The sequence below is a fragment of the Humulus lupulus genome, chromosome X (assembly GCF_963169125.1).
Source record: "Humulus lupulus chromosome X, drHumLupu1.1, whole genome shotgun sequence".
Taxonomy (NCBI): domain Eukaryota; kingdom Viridiplantae; phylum Streptophyta; class Magnoliopsida; order Rosales; family Cannabaceae; genus Humulus; species Humulus lupulus.
In genome coordinates, this window is record NC_084802.1 from 189,609,752 (window position 1) to 189,636,813 (window position 27,062).

The following is a 27,062-nucleotide window of genomic DNA, read 5'->3' on the forward strand; positions in this document are numbered from 1 at the left end:
CCAGTCCCACTCTGTACACGTCATGACCGATCAGCCTCTAAGGCAGGTGTTGCAAAAGCCTGAAGCATCGGGACGTTTGCTAAAGTGGGCGATCGAACTCAGTCAGTTCGAGATTTTCTATACTCCACGAACTGCCATAAAAAGTCAAGCCTTGGCCGACTTCGTGGCGGAGTGCACGGGATTCCAGGAGAATCCATCAGAAGGCTTGCCTCAAGTCGCCTCCCCACATTCGTCGTGGAAGATCTTCGTCGATGGTTCATCTAACGAGAACGGCTCAGGGGCCGGAATCATCCTGATATCCCCCGAGGGACATAGATTCCACTCGGCGCTAAAGTTCGGGTTCCAGGCGTCTAACAACGAGGCAGAGTACGAGGCTTTGTTGGCTGGGCTGAGGGTAGCTAACGAGCTAAAGGCAAACTTCGTCCAGTGCTTCAGTGACTCCCAGCTCGTGGTGAACCAGGTTCTGGGAGAATATCAGGCGTGGGGACCAAAGATGGCTGCCTACTTGGCAAAAGTAAAAGACGAGCTGTCCGCGTTTGGGCGAGGTTCGATCCAACAAATACCTCGGGAGCAGAACGCCAACGCAGATGCTCTCGCCAAACTCGCCACCTCGGGAGAGGCAGAAACCCTGGGGTTGGTGCCAATATAATTCTTGGCAAAGCTAAGTATAGAGGGAGATCGGGTAGAGATCGAGATGATTGATATTAGGCCGACCTGGATGACTCCCATTCTTGAGTATCTCGTCGAAGGAAGGTTACCCGAAGGGCGTAACGACGCGCGACGAGTCCTTTATCAAGCTCCTAGATATACGCTAGTCGAAGGAGTGTTGTACCGGCGTGGGCACTCCCTACCTCTCCTTCGGTGCGTTTTTCCAAGCGAAGCGAACGCCATCCTGCAGGAAGTTCACGAAGGATTCTGCGGAGACCACACTGGGGGGCAAAGCCTGGCCTTAAAGGTTCTCAGGCAAGGTTATTATTGGCCGAATCTGTCCAAAGACTCAATCTCGTATGTGAAAAGGTGCGACAAGTGTCAGCGATTCGCTGTGGTTGCCCGAGCTCCTCCGGTCGGGCTAAAAATGATCTCGGCTCCTTGGCCATTTGCCGTTTGGGGAATAGATCTAGTGGGCGCCCTGCCCACCGGGAAGGGCGGGGTCCGTTACGCCGTGGTAGCCATCGACTACTTCACCAAGTGGGCCGAAGCGGAGCCATTGGCGACAATAACATCAAAGAAAGTACTCGACTTTGTGGTGAAAAGCATCATTTGTCGATTTGGCCTTCCTAAGAAGATCGTCTCCAACAACGGCACCCAATTTGACAGCGATCTGTTCACCGAATTTTGTGAAAGGCACGGAATTGTGAAGAGTTTCTCGTCCGTGGCCTATCCCCAGGCGAACGGCCAGGTCGAGGTTGTGAACAAAACTCTAAAGACAAGCCTCAAGAAGAGGCTAGACGAGGCAAAAGGGGTCTGGCCAGACCAGCTCCCCCAGGTCCTGTGGGCATACCGGACCTCGCATCGAACTCCCACGGGTCACACTCCTTTCTCCCTAGCCTTCGGGAGTGAAGCAGTCCTCCCCGTGGAGGTTAAAGTTCTGTCGCATAGAGTCCAATCCTAAGACCAAGACCGGAACCACGAACTCCTGTGCCATTCCCTAGACCTGATCAATGAAAAGTGGGAGGATTCGCAACTCCAACTCGCCCATTATCAGTAAAAGATCACCCGCTACTTCAACACCAAGGTCAAAAAACGAGTCTTTAGCGTAGGCGATCTGGTCCTAAGGAGAGTTTTCCTAGCCGGAAAAGATCCCAAAGATGGGGTTTTGGGACCAAACTGGGAAGGACCATACCATGTCATCGAAGTCATCAAGGAGGGAACTTATAAGTTAGCTCGACATGATGGAGGGGCGATCCCGCGGACTTGGAATGCCATCCACTTAAAGAAATACTATCAATGATCCACTTGTAAGGCCTGGAGGGCCACTTTCTATGTATAAATAAGAATCGACTGTTTCTTTTTATTTGAAAGTGTGAATTTAAAAGTAACCACGAAAGACCCTTTCCCAGTTACTTGGGGGGCATATGGTACCTGGACATAACCAGGTCTCCTTAACGACTTAGGTGTTGACTCTTATCTATGGGTAAGGGTTAGCGCGAACTAAGTCCTATCCTGGTTTTAACCAGGTCATAAAACTTAGAAGTTAACTTAAATTTATTGATCGTGGTTCTTCTTAAAGAGCTCGGGATATGGATAAAAGTTAACACGAACTAAGTTTTCAAAATAAGTTCCTGGTTTTAACCGGGTCATAAAACTTAGAAGTTAACTTAAATTTATTGATCGTGGTTCTTCTTAAAGAGCTCGGGATATGGATAAAAGTTAACACGAACTAAGTTTTCAAAATAAGTTCCTGGTTTTAACCGGGTCATAAAACTTAGAAGTTAACATAAATTTATTGATCGTGGTTCTTCTTAAAGAGCTCGGGATATGGAGAAAAGTTAACACGAACTAAGTTTTCAAAATAAGGTCCTGGTTTTAACCAGGTCATAAAACTTGGAAGTTAACTTAAGTTTATTGGTCGTGGCTCTTCTTGAAAAGCTCGGGATATAAATAACGGTTAGCATGAGCTAAGCTTATATAAAAAATATATATATAAGTTAAGATTGCCAAGTAAATCGTCTCGAGGTGGAAACACCTCATGAAAAGGTTACAAAGGAAATAAAAATAATTAAAAATGCTCAGAGAAGCGCCCTAGGCCCCGTCAGCTGGTCCTTTTGAGGTCACAGTCTCGTCCTGCTCCACCGCGCCAGAGGCCTCCCCAGTCTCCGAGGGCGGTGCCTCTTTGTTTAGGCGGGCTTGGAGCTTCGGCAGCAAAAAAGCCCAGAGGTCCGGCGGCATAAAGGAGAAGTCAGCATCCGGGTTATGAGCCCAGCAGTGATAGAACAGGTCCTGCAGGGACTGCTCCGAGATGGCCCGCTCGACTTCCAAGGCGGCCTTCAGGGCAGTCTAGGCCTCAGTCTTCGCTGCCTCGAAATCTGCTCGCAAAGTGGCAAGGGAGGTTTTAAGTTCTCGGTTCTCGGAGCGACTCCTCTCTAGCTCGGCCTTCGAAGTCGCCAGCACGTCTTTCGCCGCCTGGGCTTCCTGAAGGGCGGCCTGGCGTTCAGCCTCCATCTCCTCGAGCTGAGCCTTGGTCCTGGCGATGCCTCGATGAGTGGCAGCAATGCCCTGCAAGAAAGGAAGGATAAGTTGGCTAAGTGGAAAGACAAGGCATTGTATAAGTGTTACAACTTTAAAAGAGTGGGGCAGATTACCGTTAAAGTCATGTCCAGCGAAGACTCTATGACTCGGACCGGGCTCGTTGCTTCGATAGCTCGGAGATCCTTCTCTTTGAGCTTGTAGAAGCGGCCGACGGCATAGCTCGCCGACTCATACACCGTCCCCCGGAATGCTTCGGGGATCTTTCCCAAATCATGGGAGTTGACCGGTATGCGTACGTCCTGGAGCACGGGAGCCCCAACCTCTAGTACCACGTTCTGGGTGGATGGTGGAGACCGCTGGGGCGGCGGGGGCATGTCTCCTGCTCGGGCAACGGGGAGGATCGCCCCCTCGACCTGGGATGGCGGGGTCTTTTCCTTCTCCTTAGCCGGGGATTTGGTGGAGGCCCCGGCCGCGCTCTTGGACTCTCGGAGCCTTTTCAGCCTTGGCCCTGCTGGGGGATTCCCGCCGAAGACTACACCCCGCAAATTACCCCCGGGCTGAGACATCTCTTCTGCCAAAGACAAAAACATGGTTATTACAAGTTAGCAAACATGCAGAGATTAAAAGCAAAAAAGTATACGAATATTAAGGGAGCCCTACCCCCCGAGCTGGAAGAGCCTAGGACAATTATCTCACGAACTGGTGCGGATTCTAGGTCCGGTTCTGACTCAGGGCTTGACTCTTCTACATATTGTCTTAGCCCCGGGGCATAGGTACCCCTCTGAAGTGATGGCCATGTGCGTAAGTTGGTCCCATACTCCTCAAAAAGGATTGACCTAAAAGCTAGGGTGTTATCTACTACTATGGTACCCCTAGGCCGGCACTCTTGGTGATCCAGCACGAGCCGGTCAACACAATGGAACAGGAGTGTATTCAGGTCCGGATCCCTCCCGTGACGATGGACGATCTGCCTAGGGTTGTACCTAACCAGCCGGGGGTCTGCAGTGGCCCTATCTACATTCTTAAACAAATAAGGGTTACCTTGACCGGAAGGACCCGCGGCTGCTCCGGTTTGGATCCTCTCCTCGTCCATCCCCTGAGCGACCTCCAAGGTCCTCTTTCTATTCCTCACGAGCGGAACTTCAGCTGTTTCGTCCTCCTATTCCGCGACCTCCTCCACGGGGATAGGTCTGTTTGCGCGAGCTGGGGGCGGCCCCCGGGGTCTCTTCAGGTTCAGAGTCTGATTTGGAAAAATCAGTTTGCAGAACACCATCGTCTCGTCCGTCACGAGCACGCGGTAGTCCTTTTCACTGGGGGGCAAGCCCGCCAGTGTTTCATATTGACCCCCGAGGGTCGCAGACTTCTCGATTCTCGCGTAGATGGCTGCAAGGTTGGGCTGGAGTCAGAATGGAGTACGAGGGAGCTAAAATTAAACAAAACTCAAAAGGCGAGCTAGGGTCAGGGTTCACTTACGACGACGATTGAAGTAGTGGTGCTCACAGTTCCGGAACCCAGTTGACATGAAAAACTGGTCCTTAAAGTCATTTGGATGACTTGGCAGCTCGATGACCGCCGCCGTATTTGGAAAACGGGTTAAATAGTAAAACCCGTCACCTCGCCCCCGCTGATCCGAGCTGGCTTTGAGGCAAAAGAAATATAAAATATCAGCAGGAGTAGGGACCTCCCACTCCTGCTTCTTAAACAAGTACCTCAACCCCGCCAGCAGACGGTAGGAGTTGGGGGGGAGCTGAAATGGGGCCAGCCCCACGTAATTCAGAAAGTCGACGAAGTACTGGTCCAGGGGGAGGAAGGCCCCTGCCTTGAAGTGCTCACCGCTCCAGGTCGCGAACGATTCGTCTAGCGGCGTACAGCTCCGCTCGCCCTCCGCAGCAGGTCGGGCTATGACTGAGGCCTTCCCCAGTGGAATCTTGTGGGTGAGGAAAATTTTATTGATCTTCGCCTGGTCGGTCACCTTTGAGACGATCCTCTCCGCCTCAAAGAATGCGTCGGGGGCCACCTCGACTTGTCTCTCCACGGCCGGGCCAAAGTGGGGGATCGGCGAGCTGGGCATCACCGCCTTTCCTTTCTCTTGCTGGGAGATCGAGCCTCCCACGTTCTTCTAAGGCAAGTCCCTTTTTGGAGCCATCTAGTCGCCTATCGAACAAAAGAAAACACTTTAGAAAAGGCGACCCAAGCAGAAGGACGAAGCAATTATTATTTACACGAGCTGAGGTAAGCCCAGCCCGTGGAGAGTGGAACCACGCGGTTCAATGAACACGCGCATATGATCCCAACAGATCCCAGGTTACTCGGAATTCGTGTGTCAGGGGGCTCAGAGTAAAAATTTGCCTTGGGGGGGAAGTTCCAGCAGGCAGAACGATGCAAAACCGCTTTTGAAGCGTATCCCCTAAGCTACCTGGTCTTACACCCAAAGTTCCTAAAAGTCCTAACCAGAAATTGTTCCTGAAGAAGCATCTTGAAACCCATACTCTAAGGCAATTTCCTACAACAAGTGTGCCCTAGCCTAGAAAGGGCTGTCACCCTCCTACCCTCGCAACCCAGAAAACCCTTGCATGCGGCTACAGTAAAATTTCTCACCTAGGCTACAGTGGCATATTTTCAAAATGAACAGGGTCAGAAAACTTACAGTATATAGCTGGATGGAAAACGTGAGTGTTGCGTTGGTAGAAGCCTCGTCAATACAGTAGCTTCCAAAGCTTTGGAGAAACTCGTGCGCCTGAGCTTCGAGAACAAGGAAAATGGTGGCAGTAGAGTCGAGGGTTTCGTTCTTCTGAAAGTCAGAGAAGGAAGAAGGAAAGAGATGTGGGGAAATTTCTGAATGAATGGGTGGTCCGTGCGTAGGATGGCCACCCCATTTTTATATAAGGGAAGGATCACGTGAAGAAGGCTCTTGGATGACCCTAGTGAGGGATCCGAGGCCTTCCACTCGAAATATGAAACGACGGCTGGGCAATAGGCTAGGCCATTAAATGCGGTTCTCGTAAAACGTACCGTCACCACCCATGGCGTTCCACATATCAGACGCCTGCACAAAAAGTGGAATGTGAAGGGTTGTAGGGAAGTCTAAAAGCCCCTACTGTGGTCTTCTATATATGACGTCACATACCACGAGCAGGAGCTTGGGGGGCAGATGTACGCCCTGGTTTTCCCACGGACTGATTAGAAGGTCGAGCCTCGGACTAATAAAGGTTAGTCCGAGAACTTCCCCAGGTCAGAGATTTTGTTTTCCAGGTCGTGGCTCATTTAGCTCGAGGTATCCTCAAGAACTCGCCAATGCTGCCCAAGGCTGGGGGAAGGAGTCCTTAAGGCCAAAGGTTGGGTCGGTAAAGCAGCTCGTTGTGCGAGCTGATGCTCGTGGATCTCTGATCCTTTGTGAAGTCAACACACGCAAGATAAACGTGCCTATATCTGACATCACGTGTCCGATATCTCCCTGACTTTCCGGGCACGCATCAGGAACGTCCGCATTCAGACACCCACGGCTAGGTTGGGACGTGCGGCCCATTATCTCCTTACATACTGATTAGACCACACTTATGTGTCAGGTTTAGGAATTAATCATAAATGTTACAGAGTTGATATGACCAATGGTAAGGTCGCGAGATGACCTCCCTACCAACTTCCAGGTGCCTTCTCCTATAAATATGGGGACCCTGGGAGTTGATAGGGGTTGGAAAAAATAGTCTCTGAAGAGCCATATACCTTGTAAACCAAATACCCAGAATACATCAATAATATTGACTAGTGGAGTAGAAGGATTTTAACCTTTGAACCACTTAAAAAACGTGTCTTGAGTCACATAGTTCATTCTCTAAGATTTCATATCTGTGACGGTTCTACTTTCAGCACTAATCCCTTTCTCTTCTTCTCTTAATTACCTGTTGGCGAAGAACCGCGTCAACACACCCCTAGGCCAAAACTGTCTAGGCGGGCTACGACCTGGCCCTGAGGTTCGCATCATGCCTCTTGTATCTGGAGGGAAGCGGGCCGCGTCTTGCCCCCTAGGGTCGCGGCGCGCCCTAAAGTCAGCAAGCCCTCCTAGGGCATTCTGGGCACGACGGCCGCAGCGCCCATGAACCGGGTCGCGGTGCGCCCCCACGAACCCAGAATTCCTTGGGTTTCCAGCATTTTTCCTCAGATATATCCTCAAAATTCAACCTCAATTATACTCCCAAACCCAAACCAAGTCCAGAAACGAGTCTAGGACTCTTAATTGTTAGGAAAAAAATGTATTTGCCTCAATGGAAATGGTAAGAAATTACAACTCTATGCAATATATTACAAATAAATAATGATTGATTAAAAAGGAGTTACAACTCTATAACTGAAAATTACAAATAAACAAAGAAAATGAAGAAGATGATGAAGAAGGAGAGAATGGTGAGAATACAACTCTAAGCAAAAGATTACAAGTAAAATAAAGGTGGTTGAAACAAAATAAAGGATTACAACTCTTAAACAAAATATACAAGTAAAAAGAACAAGAGAATAAGAAGAAAACAATACAATAAAATGGAGAACAGAAATACAAGAAAACTCTCACTTACACAACCTAAGTGAAGAGGGTTGGGGATCACCAACTTGAACAAGGTTTAAAACCTTTGTCCAAAAGCTTATTTCCCCCTAACTCAAGCACTAAGGGATCTCTCTCAGATATTGGAAAAGCTTTCTGGAATTATCAAGCCTCGAGGTGTTTCTAGCCAAGTGCTCTAATGGATAGAAAAGTTATGTCTTACAAGTGAGCTATAGGCTCCTATTTATAGAGTTTAGAGAAACCCTTTGAATTTCAAATTTCACCAACCCCCATGGCTGTTACCAATGTTTAATTGGATTAATATGGAATTAAAAATGAGATTTGGGAGTTATTTGGGTTTTTTGAGCCGTTCAACAAAGATTGAAAAAACTGAAAAATTGGTCAGTTTTTGGCCTGTGGCCGCGGCCCCTAGTCTCTGTCCCACAGGCCGCGGCCACCGACCAATTTCAGCACTTAAAAATGTGCTATTTTTCCAAACGGTTCCAAACCTTCCCAAATGATTTTGTAACTCCCAAAACACATTATTGAGGTTAAAATCATATCTCTAACAGCCATTTCACATATGGCTTTATGAAATTCATCTCAATATTGTGTAACAACAAATTTACACAATAAAGAGTAATACTTGGAAGTTACAAATTTGTAACACCAAATGTGTTACATTATTTGGATATATCTCATATATCTAAATATTGTAACTCTCTATTATATGTTACAATATGTGACACTCTTTGTCACATTTATTTAATCTAAAATATTATATTATAATAGAATATAATGATACATTATATTATAAAATAATATAACATTCCCCCACTAGATTAAATAGTTATCTATTGTAACACATATTTAATCAATCATTATATTTTGAAATATAACATATCCCCCACTTGATTAAATAAGAACTCTCTCTTATAGGAGTCATTGCATTAGTGCATAAAGCAAAGTGTTTTTCAACTTGAACTTTACTATAGTGTAATTATCACAAAATTTGTCGAAAATTTGGTTGCACTAGGCATTGAACCATCTTTTCATGATAACAAATCGGTGATAACACACACACCTTTGCGATGTTCACTTGAGACCTCTATGTCTTGCTTTGCACCGTTAATGGCCATGTGCACTTTCCATTCATGGACATTCTTGAGAATGCTCCCAATCCTCATGAGAGGCGGCACCACCCCTAGGTCCATATAGGTAGAATTCTTACAGTATTTTGTTACCAAAAATACTTGTCTTTACAAGATTGAATTCTATTAAAAAACCTTTCGGTTTTAACCCTCCACTTGGTAACACACAAGTACTCAATATCTCAGATGGGACTTGTTTTGAGTACAACTAATATTCACTTGATTGACTTGTTGTTACCTATTGAACCTAACACTAGTTGAATAACTAGTGTTAAGATAGGTTACCATCAATCATGAATCTCTTTAGGGAGTTTAAGCCCCATCCCTCGAGATGATGCAGCCAATAAATCCCTCGTTAGTGGCTTAGTGAAAGGATCCGCCAGATTTTCACTTGTTCTCACATAGGATATTGAGATGACTCATCTTTGAATCAATTCTCTTACATATCCATGTCTTAGACTGATGTGTCTAGACTTCCCATTATACACTTCGTTGTATGCTCTAGCCAATGTCGCTTGGCTATCACAATGTATCGATATAGTAGATACATTATCTTTGATTAGGGGAATCTCTATCAATAGATCCCTTAACCATTCGGCCTCTTTGCCGACAGTAACTAGAGCTATGAACTCTGCTTCCATAGTGGAATGAGATATACAGGTTTGTTTCTTGGAACCCGAAGAAATTGCACCTCCACCAAGTGTAAATACCCAACCAGTTGTGGACAAGTTGTCCCCAAGATTGGATATCCAACTTGCATCTGTATATCCTTCTAAAATTGAAGGAAATTTGGAGTAGTGAAGGCTTAGTCCTTTGGTTTTCTTGAGATAACCGAGGACTCTTCCAATTGCCTTCCAGTGATCCACACTTGGATTACTTGTAAACCTACTAAGTTTACTTACCGCAAATGCTATATCAGGTCTAGTACATTGGGCAGCGTACATTAGACTCCCTATAGCACTAGCGTACTCCAATTGAGCCACCGCTCTTCCTTCATTCTTCTCTAGTTTTACACTATGATCGAATGGAGTATTGGCATCTTTAACCTTGAGATGGTTAAATTTGTTCAATACTTTCTCAACATAGTGGGCTTGCCCTAACGCAAAACCCCCACTATGTTTCTTTACTTTGATACCGAGTATGGTATCAACTTCTCCAAGATCTTTCATCTTGAAGGTTGATGATAGAATCCTCTTCGTTTCTTCTATCCCTTTCATACTATTACTTAGAATAAGCATGTCATCCACATATAAGCAAACAATGATCACATATCCCTTACAAGTTTTGGAATACAAACACTTGTCTCCATTGTTATGTCTAAACCCATTAGACATGATGGCTTGATCAAATTTCTCATGCCATTGCTTAGGAGCTTGTTTCAATCCATATAAGGATTTTACAAGTCTACAAACTTTATGTTCATATTTTGGTAAGACAAACCCTTCGGGTTGTACCATATAGACCTCCTCATTGAGGTCACCATTAAGGAATGTCGTTTTGACATCCATTTGATGAACATACAAGTTGTGTATAGAAGCTAAAGCGAACAAAATTCTTATAGAAGTTGTTCTTGCAACAGGCGCATAAGTATCGAAATAATCGATACCCTCTTTTTGCCTAAACCATTTAGCTACTAATCTAGCTTTAAAGGTTTGGATAGTGCCGTCAGTGTGGTATTTTCTCCTAAATACCCACTTACACCCAATGGCAACGGCAAAGGCAACGGGAATGGTGGGAAGCGGGCGAACAACGAACCCTCGACCTCCGAGAGTAAACGCCCCAAAGGTAAACGGTATGAACCGAGATTCACCAATTACACTGCCCTTGTTGAAAGCCAAGCTGAGGTCTATCAGGCGACCAGCTCAAACGTGCCCTACAAACGACCCGCACCTATAAGGAAAGATATCTCCAAATGAGATACCACGAAGTTCTATCATTTTCACAACGATTACGGGCACGACATTAATGAATGTAACCAGCTGAAGGACGAAATTGAGTTTCTGATAAGGCAGGGACATTTAAGAAGATTTGTGCGAGCTGCGGGAGGTTCTCAGCGAGAGGCTCAAGGTGGCAACGAGTCGGCGCCTACACGCCAACACTCGCCACCTTTACAGCCAGCTCATGTGCCAGGTACCCTACTCACCATCTGCAGAGGCTCACATCTTCCAGGAGATAGTGGGAAGGCAAGGGAACGATATGCTCGAACCCTGCGCCACGACCAGGGCATCGAGATGATGAGTGTTGAGGATCGAGCACCAAAAAAGGCTCGAACAGAGGAGGAACTGATCACATTCTCTGATGACGATGCCCAGCACGTGCGATTCCCACACTCTGATCCGCTGGTCGTGGACGTACAGATCGCAAACATGATGGTGAAAAGGGTGTTGGTCGATACAGGAAGTTTGGTCAACATCCTATACAAGTCTTCGCTGGAAAGGATGAAGTTGTCTATGAAAGACTTGGAGCCGTGCAACCAAACCATTTATGGTTTTTCCAGAGAATGGCTCGCCCCAACAAGGTTGATTAGACTCCCAGTCACAGCAGGCATTGCACCTGCCAATAGGACATTACTCACTACATTTATAGTAGTTGATTGTCCTTCGGCGTACAACGCTGTGATAGGGAGGCCAATTTTGGTAGACCTACGAGCCGTCACCTCTATATGGCACCTCGCTATGAAATTCCCAACGGACGCAGGGATAGGGTGCGTGTTGGGAAACCAGAGGGAAGCGAGGTAGTGCTACAACTCCTCGATCACCAAGGCAAAGAAGGGTGTATCGAGAGATGCCATCGGAAAGGAGTTGCAAATGGCGACTGATGTTCAATCTCACTCGGGTGATAATCTCACCAAATAGGGCGTTGCCCAAAGTGAGGATAGGGACTTAGATCCTCACTTTGGGGATTTTGAATAAGAAGTGGGACCCATCGAGGACCTTGAAGAGGTCCAACTCGATGAGGAAAATCCGACCAGAGTTGTGAAAGTCGGTAAAAACTTAGAAACAACAACAAAACAAGCACTGGTGGAGTTTTTAAGGAGGAACCAGGAGGTCTTTGCCTGGTCGCACAAAGACATGGTCGGGATAGATCCTGCAGTCATCATCCATGTCCTGAACATCGACAAAAGCTTTCCACCAGTGCAACAAAAAAGAAGGCTGCTCGACAAAGATAGATCAAAGGCCTTGAAAGAGGAAGTCGAGAAGCTGAAGGAGAATGGGTTCATTAGGGTGGCGTTTTATCCATCGTGGGTCTCTAATCCCATACTAGTGCCTAAGCCGAATGGCAAGTGGCGTACGTGCGTGGATTTTACAAATCTAAATAAATCCTGCCCCAAAGATTGTTTCCCACTCCCAAGGATCGACCAGCTGGTCGATGCCACTGCATGGAATGAGATCCTCTCATTCATGGATGCGTACTCCGGGTACAATCAAATCAGTATGTATCCCCCTGATAAGGATCACACTAGCTTTCTAACTGATACAGGGTTCTACTGTTACAAGGTGATGCCCTTCGGTTTGAAAAACGCTGGTGCGACTTACCAGAGACTCGTCAACCACATGTTCAAGGAGCTGATCGGCACAAACATGGAGGTCTACGTCGACGACATGCTGGTCAAGTCAAAGAAAGCAGAAGGGCATGTAAGGGATTTGCAGGAATGCTTCAACGTCCTGAATAAATATCGATGAAGTTAAATCCCCATAAATGCTCCTTCGGAGTAGGATCAGGGAAGTTATTGGGATTTATAGTTAACTCAAGAGGAATTGAAGCCAATCCCGAGAAAATAAAAGCCCTGATGAGATGAAATCACCAGTAAAGATTAAAGATGTCCAAAGCCTGACCGGGAGGATTGCTGCTCTTAGTAAATTCATTTCGAAGTCGACAGACAAGTGTGTTTCGTTTTTCAATCTACTAAGAGGCAATAAGAAATTTGAATGGACAGATGAGTGTGAACAGGCCCTTCAAGCACTAAAAACACATATGGCGCAACCACCCATCCTGTCAAAGCCGGTCGATAAAGAAACTTTATTCATCTACCTGACAATCACGGAATATGCTGCTAGTGCTGTTTTAGTAAGAGAAAAAGAAGGCGTGCAGAAGGTTGTATACTACGTAAGCAATAGGTTGATTGGAGAAGAACAGCGGTACTCACCCATTGAAAAACTAGCCTATTGCCTGGTTTTGGCCTCGAGGAAGCTGCGACCTTACTTCCAAGCTCATCCAGTTACGGTATTGACCGACCAGCCTCTTCGGCAAGTCCTGCAAAAGCCAGAGGCTGCAGGAAGATTGCTAAAGTGGGCAGTCGAACTCAGGCAATTCGACATATCTTACTTACCGCGAGCAGCGATAAAAGGACAAGCCTTGGCCGACTTCATTGCGGAGTTCACTGAACTTACAAGTGGCGAACAGACTGAAGAGCCCAGCGAGCCTGAATATCAAATCCACACTCCCATGTGGAAATTATTCACAGACGGTTCTTCTAACGAATCCCACGCAGGAGCATGAGTGATATTGATAACGTCGGAAGGGCATTGATTTCACTGTGCAATCAGATTTGACTTCACTGCTTCTAACAATGAGGCCGAATATGAAGCACTACTCTCTGGGTTGCGGTTAGCCAAGGATATGAACATAAAAGTGCTTGACATCTATAGTGATTCTCAGTTGGTGGTGAATCAAGTCCTGGGAGAGTACCAGGCGCGAGGTTTGAAGATGGTTGCTGATGGACCCAAAACGGGTATGTTTTAAAAATTTATACTCGCAAGCGCACGAATCGTATATGAAATATAGTGTTCTTGTAAGCACGAGATCGAACTCAAAGGAGTTGTCTAAAATAAAAAAGAAAACTATTTTAAATCAAAAGTATTAAATTCTAACCTAGCTCCAAAGATTGATGAGTTTTAATATTATGAACATAAAATAAAAGATTGAAAAATAAAGCTATTTAAGAGAATAAAACTAAAGCAATAATGATTTGAAAATAGGTGTTAAAAGAAAAGATTATTAAGATACTAGAATCCACAAAATGTAAGTTTAATAATATTTATTAGTATATTGATTCCCAAGTTTTATTGATAGTTAAAATAATTCAAACTATCATTTTCCAAATAGAATTATAATTTTAAGCACAAATTACTTCTAAAAAGATAGGATTTTTCTTCACTTTTCAAAATTATAATTTCAAAGCATTTAGTGTAAATCAATATAATGAAATAACAAGTAAATCAATGAACATTATTTATAAGGCAAAACATAATATTTTTGTTCTAAGCATGGATGTGTACAATTTAATGACACATCTTACACAAAGAATATTATGTTTTTGCAAAATGAAGAACAAAGTGCATATTATCTAACAATCCAAAATATGAGATATTAAAGATGAAATACATATATGAAGAAGAAAAATCCATAAACTTGTTGCATTACAAGGGAAATCAACATACAACATAAATATTACCCAAGTTGATTCATCATGGTCTTAATAATCTTGTGAAAAAGATTAGAAGCACATAACTAGAGTAGAAATTACAAAATAAATAACATACATACATGCAAAATGCTCTTGAAAAACCCAAAATGGAAGAGAGGATGGTAGAGAGAAAATGGGAGAAAGGAAGATAGTAACCAAAAATTAAGCACCCTAAAATGGTCTTGAAATTCCATATTTATAGCCAAAGTGAGATTATTAAAATAATCAATTTAAATTAATTAAATTGATTAGATTAATTAAATAAAATAAATATGGTATATAGAGGTAAATTATAGGGTGTAATGATGATGTTATGGTGAAAAATGTGTAGAAAAATGGGTAAAAAGTTGACATTTTGGACATAGGGAATATTGTACAACTTGATGGGCTCAAGTAGGGGCTGGGTCAGGCTGGGCATTGCTGGCAGTTGGGGCAGGCGGCTCAGTGATGATGGCATTGGGCCTACCTGGGCCGAACTAGGCTTGAAGATGTAGGAGTGTGATGATGGCTGGGGACATTTTGGGTGAAGGAAATGGCCAGGCTGGGAGGTGTTTTGGTGCTTCGGCTGGAGCAAGTGATGGCCGAATGGTGAGGGAATTTGGGATAGGTGGCGGCTAGAGACAGCATGTGTTGGCTGGGAGGTGGAGAGGCTGGATGGCTTGGCCACACTGGGCTTCGGATGGGGCAGGCGGCCCAGATGAGGCAGCAGAGAAGTCTTCAGCTGGCTGGGATTGGGACGTGGGGCTGGGCCACGGCTGTTGGGCCGGCTGGGGAGATAAGAGATGCTTTCAAAAATGCCAAAGTTTCTTTGCTTTTTCCACAAAATTACCACCTTTCCTTTGATTTCCTTGCTTTTCAAGAGTCACCAATGAAATAATTTTCCTACAAAATAAATTATAAACTAAATTAAAATTAAATATTTTCATTAATAGAATATACCAAATAAATCTCATGAAAACATTAATTAAAATTTAATTTACATAACATTTAGTTTCAATAAAATCATATTTTTAGCATTCAAACTAACAATACTAATTTTAAATAATTCAATTACAACATAACACAATAAACTATCTATAAAAACATATAAAAATCTAGAAAACTACAATAAGACTAATAAATTAAAATTTACATAAAAACTTAATAAGTCAATTAAAAACTCAAGAACTAAGCAACAATTAGCATAAAAAATATGGTAAAATAACTCTATTTTGTAGAGTTATCAGTTGCCTATCTGAACAAAGCAAAGGATCTGTTAGCCCAGTTCGACATATACAGTCTCCAGCAGGAACCTCACGATTAGAATTCCAACGCGGACGCTTTGGAAAAATTGGCAAGTGCGAAGGATGCTGATACTCTTAACATACTGCCAGTCGAACGACTATCGGTACCAAGCATCCAAGCGGCAAAAACCACTCTGGTAATCCAAAGGGCAGATACGTGGATGGCACCATATGTAGAGTATCTGTCAAGCGGCGTGCTACCAACGGACAGAAACAAAGTCAGGACCCTTCAGCGGCAAGCTGCTAGGTATATCCTGGTTGATGGAATCCTGTACCGAAGGGGATACTCACTGCCACTCCTCAGATGTATTACAAAGGAGAAAGCCAAAGAGTTGATGAAAGAGGTCCATGAAGGTTTTTGTGGGGACCACGCTGGGGGGAAAAGTTTGTCAAAAAAGATCATAAGGCAAGGATATTTCTAGCCAACGATGAATGAAGACTCGGTGGAATACGTGCAGAAGTGGGATAAATGCTAGAGATTCTCAAAAATCCCACGAGCATCCCCCAACGAGTTAAAGCAAATGCAGAGTCCATGGCCCTTCGCAGTTTTGGGAATAGATCTAATCAGATCTTTGCCTATAGGGAAAGGTGGTGTAAAGTATCAGTGGTTTCCGTCGATTACTTCACCAAATGGGTCGAGGCTGAGCCACTCGCAACCATAACGACCAAGAAAGTGCTTGACTTTGTAGACAAGAACATTGTTTGTCGATATGGATTGCCAAGGAAGATCGTCTCGGATAACGGCACCCATTTGACAGTGATCTATTCACGGACTTCTACAAACGGCATGGTCTTATCAAAAGCTTTTCTTCAGTCACTCATCCCCAAGCGAATGGGCAGGTCGAAGCAGTTAACAAAACCTTAAAGGATACCCTGAAGAAAAGACTTGAAGAAGCTAAGGGAGCATGGCTAGAGCAGTTGCCTAAAGTTCTTTGGTCGTATAGGACTTCCCACCGAACAGCAATAGGTCATACCCTGTTTTCCTTGGCATACGGGTATGAAGCTATGTTTCCTGTCGAGTTGGATCCACCCTCGCATCGCAGATTAACATACGACCAAGACTCTAATAGCCAACTATTGATGGAGTCCCTAGACCTGGTTGAGGAAAAGCGTGAACAAGCCCAACTTCGAGTAATTGCGTACCAGCAGAAGGTCGCCCGGTATTTCAACTCTAAAGTGCGAGAAAGAAAGTTCAATATTGGAGATCTTGTACTCCGAAGGGTTTTTCTAAACACCCGCGACCAAGCTGCTGGAGTACTCGGATCTATTTGGGAAGGGCCATACCAGATTGATGAGGTCCTTCACCCAGGCACTTATAAACTTGCACGCTTAAACGAAGATCTCGTTCCTCGCTATTGGAATGGAGAACACCTGCGCAAGTATTACCAATAAACAATTCTTCTTAAAGAATTGGCTTGTATTAATTTTACTTTTTACAAGTTTTGAAAAAGGGTTGGTCATTTTATGTGACTGATCGCTTATAAGTGTAAGATCTTATTGATCAATCGTACATACATGTTTAGTCCATTTATTACGAGAAATAAAAGGGACTGTGCGCAGCCAGTCATTTCTTGCCAATTATTGTATTTATTACAAGTATTTGCTCATTACGTGTGTTGTTTTGCTGTATTATAATTCTAATCATATTGCTACGAGCAGTAATGTTCGAACAGGTTCTGGTCAAGGCAAGTGACCAAGGACCTAAAGCTCCTCGATCACTTGGGGGGCATATAAGGTACAAGTAAGCAAAGCATATCATTAAAAGGTATGTAAACACATAAGCAAAATAAGTGAAAGCATGCTAGAGTACTTAGAGTATTTTTCAAAATTTTGTTATTTTGTTAAATCAAACCAAAGTGCTATGCTAAGTTTGGTCATGCGAACAGATGTTATAATAAGATGCAAATATATTATAATATCAAAATGTATCATTTTACACCGCGAGCAGTCGCTGCTCAGATGTAATTGTTCAAATAAAAGTAATAGCTGCCCATGCAGCAATAGAAAATATATTGTCTTTACATCACGACCCTTAGGTCGTGCAATTAAAAAGATAAAAATATAAACAGAAAAAGACTAAGGGACTGGAGGATCTTGGGGAGCATCCTGGTTGACCACTTCTTTAGCATCAGCTTCTCCTCCATCCATCCCAGTGCCCAGCTAGATCTCAGGGGAAGCAGGAATCCTCGCTCTTTCTTCCTCTGCCAGTCGAGCAGCACAGCGAGCGAGCTCGGCGTTTCTTGCATTCTCAGGAAGGTAATTGAAGTTGGCACCCTAGTTGTGCTTCCAGAAATCATAGAAGCATCGGAGAGTGGCATTCTTGTACCTTTCCAAATTGCTGGCATTGGCTTTCTCAAGCTCCTTAATCCGGCCCTCCAAGGTTGTAGTCTCTTGTCTACTCGCAGACAAGTCCTCCTCGAGCTGTTTAGCCGCGCGGTAATTGACGCGGTTAGACTCCTTGAACTGGTCCCTCTGCTCGATGGCTTTTTCCAGAGAATTTTGCTTCTCCCTCAACTCCTCAGCCAGTTTATTCTTCTCCTCGAGCACCGCTGCAAGTTGTTCGGCATATTTCGCTTCGGCAGCTTTGAGTTCATCAGCGTGTCGTTGCTCCAAAGATTTGGCCTGCTTGGTAACAGCACCTGAGCGGAGACGGCCGGCAGTAAGGGTCAGCATTGCCTGTGGTCAGAGCAAAGGTTAGACTAACTGTAGAATATAGAAGGGATATCTCTGCAGAAAAAGATGACTTACACTGGAAAACTCGTTCAAGGCGCGGTTTAAAATCAGGTCGACGTCCTTCGCCTCTGTCGCCGCCATCGCCTCTCGGCAGCGGTCGTGCTTTACAATTTTTGCGACCCTATCCTTGACCGATCTGAAGGCGCGACTAGTTATGTCGCCCCCAGTCGAAGCAGGACAGGCCTGCTGAGTCTGGTCGGTTGGCACCGCTGGAGATGGAGTTAACCCGACTGGAGCAAGGGGAGTCAGATGCTCGTGAGGAGAAGGTGGAGTGGCATTGGCTGAGGGCCCGTCCTCCGAGAGGCCTGCATTGCGAGGCTTCTTAGCCTGAGGCGCTTTGCTGCTTTCCCCAGGATGCCTCTTGCTTGCTTTCTTTTTGCTCGAGGGAGCCGTGGGAGTCTCGGGAGCACTGTAAATGTCGAACACGTTCTCAGAGTCCATGTCTGGTAAAGAAGCAAATAGTCGAACAGTGAGATAGCATAAATGATTAAGTATATTACATCAGGAAAAGAAATAAAGAAAGATTGCAAAGTCAAATACCCGAGCTATTATTATTGGTCGCTATACTATAGACTCTATTAGTCACACACTCACTCTTTGACATGAAGAAGTCTGGACCTAAATTTGGAGCATATTTAAAATTGCCGTCCCCGTCGAATAGGGGACAGGGAATTGGCAAGCTATCTAAAAGCGAAATAACTGTACCATTCTCATCTGAAGACTCATCCAAGTGTTTGACAGGCTCGGTGGCCTTCTTTTTTCCCTTCCCCAAGGGGGCAGAGGACCTCTCTGTTGAAGGAGTGTCAACAAGTTCCCTGATCGTGACCCCGGTTTGTCTCCTTCGTGGAGGTGACACTGGTGGTTGGTGCTCGGGTTCCTCCTCGACCATGGCACTCCCTGCTGTTGACTCTCTCATGTCTTGATGAGGGGCCAAAAGGCCGACCAGTCTAAGGTTAGCCTCTGTGACCAGATGTTTGACGCTTTTTTCTACGTCAGTCATGCTGGCCAAGAGGGCTGATCTCAACTCCATGTCTGGAGTTGGGTCTGGTCGCAGCCATGGGCCTGGAAGGCATTAAAAGTTTAAGAGAATGTGGAGGAGAACACTAAATAAAGAGTAACAGCCAGTGATACAAAGGTTTTACCTCCTTGAGCAAAGACCAGATTTTCTGCGATCATGTCGGTCGTGAGGAAGTACTCCTGGTAGCACCTCCCCACATTCGATATATGGGTGGTGTCAGTCAGGAAGGTGCGCCCAGTTTCCTGATGACAGAAATGAAAAAACTCCGTACCTTCTTGGTTGGGGTTAGACTTAAGGTCAAACAAGTAGTTAACCTCATGAGGAGTTGGCACGGGCCATTTTTTGTGGCTGTACAGGATATAGAGTGCTGCAAGCACTCTATATCCATTTGGAGTTATTTGAAAAGGGGCAACTCCGAAATAGTTGGCCACCCTTTGGAAAAATGAATGAAGAGGCAAGGTAGCCCCTGCCTCAATGTGGAACCTCGACCAGGCGCTGAAGACGCCTCCGGGCAGGTTCACCCATTGATCTTGGTTGGGTCGGACTAAGGTCACCCCCGTGAGACCATACTTCCTGATGTAGTTGGCGATCATCCTGATCGTCACTCGGCTCTCAGGTACTAAATACCACTCAACATCTGGTTGAATGGCATGTCGGGGTTGAGCGTGTGTTTGGATATTGGGGTCAGGAATATTTTCAGCTCGACCACTGGTCGAGGGAATTTCAACCCGAGGAGCAGGCTGATGTGAAGGATTGGGGGTTTTCTTTTTCTTGGCTTTGGTTTTAGCACGAGCCATATTTTGAGTAAGGACAGGTGGAGTGTTTGAAGTGACACGAAAAAATGGAATATCAGGTATAAGTGACGATGGTTGCTCCTCGTCCTCAAGCAGTTGAGCCAATAAGTCGTCGTTGATAGGTCTTTCTCCTCCCCACAGATCTTGCATGAAAGTTGCGAACAGAGAAAGGACGAGATAAGACTCACAGCTTGAGAGCTTATGTTGAAAGTTGGAATAACGCTGCTCGTGTATACGACCAGCAGCATTCTAACAGAAACACTAAGTTCTATGCGAGCATTTTGAAAAACAGATTGAAAAGCGGAAATAAAAAGTTTTTTGGAAAAAAAGCTTTTTCGACTCCGAACAGACGGGAAAAACCCAGTTTTTCAACTAGCCTAAAAATCAAATTTTTACTTCGATTTTACGCCCTAAACTTACGATCTTGACTATCAAACTGGCTCCTAACTCCTACAGAGCAAAACTACGCTACCCTATCAAGCATCAATCGATATACACACAATCCTCATGCATTTCTACCCAAAAGCACGAAAAATTTCAGAACTCAAAACAGGTATGTAACAGTATGCATGGCATGTCAAAGAGCATGAAAGTTGAAGAAATTTACCTAGATGAAGATTAGAGGTTCTGAAATGAAGCAACTTTGGGCGTGCGAACAAAAGATCTTTAGAACAAGCGACGGATGATCTTCAAAGTTTCTGAGCTCTGGGTTAAGTTCTTGAGGGTTCTTGGCAAGAAAATGGCAAAGTAAAAAGTGAAAAGGTAAATTTGGGGATTATTTATAATGGCTGAAATATGATTGAAAAGGGGTAATCATGAGTTACCTTTTTCAAGGCATGGGGGAGTGTAATAGCCGTCAGAAGGGTTACTTGGAAACTGAAAAGGCATGATTGGACGTGATTAGGTCACCTTTTTCGAGGAAGCACGAGTGACTCTGACAGATTTCGTGGGGTATACGAAAGGTTAGTTTCCTAAGTTTATATATTGCTGGTCGCAATAAATAAAATTGGGGGGCAAATGTTTATCCAAAAAACAGCTGTGGATGACGTGGCAAGATTTTTCAACATGTGGCCGACACGTGGCAAAGATGCTGCTCGCCTATCGACCAGAGATACTTCCATATGCGGGGTTCAAGTTTTATATACGACCAGCCTAGTCGTATACTCCATTTATTTATGTATAAATTTGTATAGTTGTAATGATATCCGAGAATATCTCTTCATTATAACCTGAATATCCGTTTATTAAGGAAAGATATGATTAGTTGACCCATGTAACCCTCTTGAGCCTATAAATATACAAGAAATAGCTCAAGGGGGGATCTTTTTTCGAATCCTCTTTTTTGATCTAAGAAGAAGATAATTGTATTGCTATTATCCATCGTTGTATTGTTTCTCCTTCTAAGGTTTGTGAAACTCAAGAACCCTAGTTCTTTGATCACACCTTTGAAGCTCAACATCAATAATAGTATCAAGTGGACGTAGGTTATTACCAATCTTTGGGCCGAACCACTATAATTCTTGGTGTTCTTTACTTTCCATTAGATTGTCTTTTCAAGTATCGTGCTATTTTCCTGTCATACATTTGACTCCGTGTCAGTTGGCCAAAACGAGGGTCAAAAATTACATTATATTATAAAATAATATAACATTAATTACATAGTTTAAGCATAAAACACCAAAAATTCTACTAAAACTACCATCCCAATCAGCAATAATTCTTCACTCAAAAACCTAGACAAACTCAGCCTAACAATCTAAATTCCCAGCAGAACAGAACGAGATTCTTACCTCAATTTGTAGCTTGATCCTCAGAGATTTTCTTTGGCTAGTCCTAGATTTAATCCCCCAGCTTCTCCCAGCTCAAACCAGCTTAATTCCCTGGATTTTTCTCCTTCAAGCTTCAAAGTTTCCCTTAGTTCTAGAGAAGGACAGAGAGAACGTGAGTGATGAGGAGAGAGAGCGTTATCTGAGTTGAGAGAAATCTAGCGAGTTATATCCATTCCTAGAATCAGCTATGAGTGTTCCCTTAGCTAAGAAAAGACCAAAATGCCCCCTAAAACCAATTTAGCCCTCTCATTGCCCATAAGGGTAATACAACCATTAATCCCGATTCCCACTAATTCCTCAAGTCATCCTACCAATTCCCAATTTATCCCATCATGTCCAACTAATTACCAAATACCTACTCGTTACCCAATAAACCCCAAATATACATTAAACTTCCCAAAATACCCCTAAGCTCACCTCGAGCCGGGTATTATTCCCTGCTGTGACTATTCCACTAATGCGCTCACTAGGATCGTCTCGAGCCATATACTACAAATACATCGACAAGATAATGGGGTCTCAATCATTTAACACATATAATCACATTTATGTCCTTAACGAGCCAAAATTACAGATGTGCCCTTATAAACAATAACGGGCCCACATGCATATCTAATACTTATAAACATGCATTCAAATATATTCATATCATCATATATATCACGCATGCCACATAATCACACATTTAACCAATTAATCACACACATCCAATTATGTCCTCCCGACACGCTAATAAAGGCACTAAACCCTATTAGCATTTTTGGGTCGTTACATAAAGAACTTAAGGAAGACCTTTGGCCTCTTCAGTGTTTCAATTACTACCCCTGGTCCAAGTGAAAGAGCTGAGGACCCCCCTTTGGGTATGCGTGCCTGTACACGCTTTGCCATCAAGTCTGGTGCCCTACTTCCTCTTTATCCATACTTCCGGAGCGTGGCCGATTATTTTGGTATTAGTCCCTCTCAACTGGCTCCCAACGCGTTCTTGGTGTTATCTGTGTTGTACATTATCTATCATCGTAGAAAATGGGCTGCTCTAGTACCTCATGAGATCCACTACTTATTTGATCTGAAGACGAACCCTTCTCAGCACAACTTGGGGTACTTCCACTTCCACCATTACACAGCGAGGGTATCGACACTTTCTTGGAAGAGATCTCCGAAAATAGCAAGGCATTTAGATATGCCAACAACTATTTTTTCACTAAGGATGTAGAGGCCAACTACTCCAAGTTTAAGCACGTTAGGCCTTTTTATAGACTACTCCCAACCCAGGCTATGACTGTAAGGCCTAAGGCGCTGATTGCCATGACCCATGAGGAGAAGAATGTCAAGACCCTCATTACTGTAAGGACTAAGGCGCTGATTTCCATGACCTAGGTCGGCTCCTAACAAATTAACACAAATGCAAAGCCCTTGGCCTTTCGCTGTGTGGGGGATCGACCTGATTGGAAAGCTACCCACGGGAAAGGGAGGAGTCCAATTTGTTGTTGTAATCATGGACTACTCCACAAATGGACTGAAGCCTCGCCATCATATCCTCGAAGAAAGTCTTAGACTTTGTGGTGAAGAATATCATATGTCGATTTGGCCTACCAAGGAAGATAGTCTCGGACAATGGGACTCAATTCGACAGTTATATGTTCACCGACTTTTGTAGGAGGCATGGAATCACAAAGATCTTTTCCTCGGTAGCACACCCCTAAGCTAATGGTCAAGTAGAAGCAATGAACAAGACTATTAAAGACACCCTAAAGAAACACCTTGAACAAGCCAAAGGAGCTTGGCCGGAATTACTTTCGGAGGTCCTCTGGTCACATCGAACGACGACAAGCCATACGTCGTTCTCTTTGGCATTTGGGTATGAAGCCATGTTGCCAGTTGAACTCACTCCCCCATCGCATAGACGAGAGACATATGATAAGGAGAGGAACAATCAACTAATAGAAGAGTTGCTCGATTTAGTCGAAGAAAGACGAGAAAAGGCAAGTCTCAGAGTAGCAGTACATCAACAAAAAGTGGCCAGATACTTCAACTCCAGAGTGAAAGATCAAAAATTCCAAGTTGGAGACTTAGTACTTAGGAGGGTGTTCCTAAACACTAAGGTCACTGCAGCAGGGGTACTAGGACCTAATTGGGAAGGGCCATACCTTATGGAGGAGGTGATCCCACCAGGGACGTACAAGATAGCTCGACTGAATGAGAACTAATAAAAAACTACTGGAATGGCAAACACCTCCGCCGGTACTATCAATGAAGTTGTTCAGCAGCAACACAAGTTTTAATTTGCAAATGTATTATTTTTTAATTATCTATGTAACGACCATTGTGCTTCAATGAATGAATTTAATTTCTTAAGTTTCTCTTAATTCTTTAAATTACGTTCAACAAGAGACATGTCCTAAGACCTTGTCGTCAAATAATCAGATCATGTTCGATTATGGTCCTTGAGGGACCTATCGATCCATAAGATCCAAATAAGAGACTGGTCTGAGGACCTTGTCGCCAAACTATTTGATCATGTTCGATTCTGGTTCTTGAGGAACCTATCGACCCACACGATCCAAAAGAAAGACAGGTCCTAGTACCTTGTCGTCAAGTTATCGGATCATGTTCGATTCTGGTCCTTGAGGGACCTATCAACCCATAAGAACCAAACAAGAGACTGGTCCGAGGACCTTGTCGACAAATTATTTGATCGTGTTCGATCCTAGTTCTTGAGGAACCTATCGACCCACACGATCAACAAGAGAGACAGGTCCTGGGAGCTTGTCATCAAATTATGGATCATGTTCGATCTTGGTTCTTGAGGAGCCTATCGACCCATAAGATCCAAATGAGAGACTGGTCTAAGGACCTTGTCGCCAAACTATTTGATCATGGTCGATCCTGGTTCTTGAGGAACCTATCGACCCATACGATCAACAAGAGAGACAGGTCCTAGGACCTTTTTGTCAAATTATGGATCATGTTCGATCTTGGTTCTTGAGGAGCCTATCGACCCATACGATCCAAACAAGAGACTGGTCTGAGGACTTTGTCGCCAAATTAATGGATCATGTTCGATCTTGGTTCTTGAGGATCCTATCGACCCATACGATCCAAAAAAGAGACAGGTCCTAGGACCTTGTCCCCAAACTATTTGATCATGTTCGATACTGGTTCTTAAGGAACCTATAGACCCACATGATCAACAAGAGAGACAGGTCCTAGGACCTTGTCGTCAAATTATGGATCATGTTCGATCTTGGTTCTTGAGGAGCCTATCAACCCATACAATCCAAACAAGAGACTAGTCAGAGGGCCTTGTCGCCAATTTATTTAATCATGTTCGATCTTGGTTCTTGAGGAACCTATCGACCTATACGATCAAGAAAAGAGACTGGTCGGAGGACCAGCCGCCATTATTTGATCATGTTTGATCTTGGTTCTTGAGGAACCTATCAACCCATAAGATCAAAAAAGAGATTGGTCCGAAGACCAGTCGCCATCATCAGATCATAATTGAATCTAGTCCTTGAGGGACCGATCGATAATCTGATCTAAGACTCATTACAGGCTCAATTAGCCCATCTAGACCCGGTTGGTCCAGCTTAGACACTTCTGTCTACAATCATTATAACGAGTACACGAGAGATTATGTAGATCGTAATCGACACTTGCTACACAATTTTCATCTGTGTATAGGTATCATTACTACTGAGTATGAACTCATCATCCGACTACTAATGAGGGACAAGCATTTACTGCTTGCATCATTGGGTGAGATGGATAGTACTATGTATCTAAACGCTCGAAGCAAGGCATGGTCAAGTAGCAAGTGACCAAGGCTTTTAAACCCATGATCACTGTGGGAGCATATAGTACATACCGATCGGGGTATACACAAGCAATGAGGACATGACCTTAAGTACTGAGCAAGCTCAAGTTTTTCTAGGAAATTTGTTCAACATATGTTCTGAAAATGCAAAAAACAAAAACAAAAAAGGCATTGGTGAGGAGACTCTTAGCCATGTCCCTTATAGGGTGGCCATCCAATCCATCAACCTATAGGGTGGTCGGCCTATCACCCATGGGGTGGTCGACCTAACCTGTTTTGTTCATGGTACTTGGTGAAGTATCATACTACTCACATTACCATGGTTGTTAGCATGAAAAACATAAAAGAGTAAGGTTAGTATGGCACGTGAAATATATGTGTTAAGAGTATACTGATACCTGAACCAATGAGGGTTGTGAGTTGATATACTTAGTAAGCATTGGAAATAAAAAATTTCTATTAATACACTGAGCACTCATAACAAAAAAGCATAAAGGCATAAAATGTCATATGTAAGAATTTTCAAGTACAAGGTGCCCCACCAATGGCATGAAAGGAAAGAAAGAGTAAAAGACCAAAAGAAGACTAACTAAGGCGAGGAGTATCATCTAAAAGACCACCGTAAGCCTCGGCAGCCTCACGAGCCAAACACTTCCTAAGCTCATTCGCTCACATCTTCTCAGGAAAGAAATCCAAGTTCAGATCTTTGTTGGACTTCCAGATTAAGTAGAAGCAAGAGAAAGTTGCCTCTGCATACTCCTCTCGAGCCTTGTCCTAGACAGCCTTGACCTCTTGCTCCTTCTCAACAAGAGCAGCCTTCCGCAGTTGGTCTATGTCAGTAATCAGCTTTTCTTTCGCAGCTTCAGACTGTTGGAGCTGATCAGATTGTTTCCCCTCCATCTAGGTTATCCTGAGAGTCAACTTAGTCACTTCCTATTGTTTGAGCTCCACAGTACTGCGGAGAGTGTTGATCTCTTCATCTTTCAAAGTAATGTCTCCATCCCTAGAGCCAAGAACTCGCCTAAGGTCCAGCACCTCATGGCGGACAGCTTCAAGCTCAGAACGAAAGTTGGACCAAAATAATCTGCCATCCTCTGGAAGTATGGACGAAGAGGAAGTAGGGCACCAGACTTGATGGCAGAGCGTGTTCATCGAAACCTGTGAATAGAACGCTCCTAAGGATGAGTAGCCTGGCGATGAAAGCCCTCAATATGTTCTCTCTAAGAAGAAGAGTGATGGGGAACCCA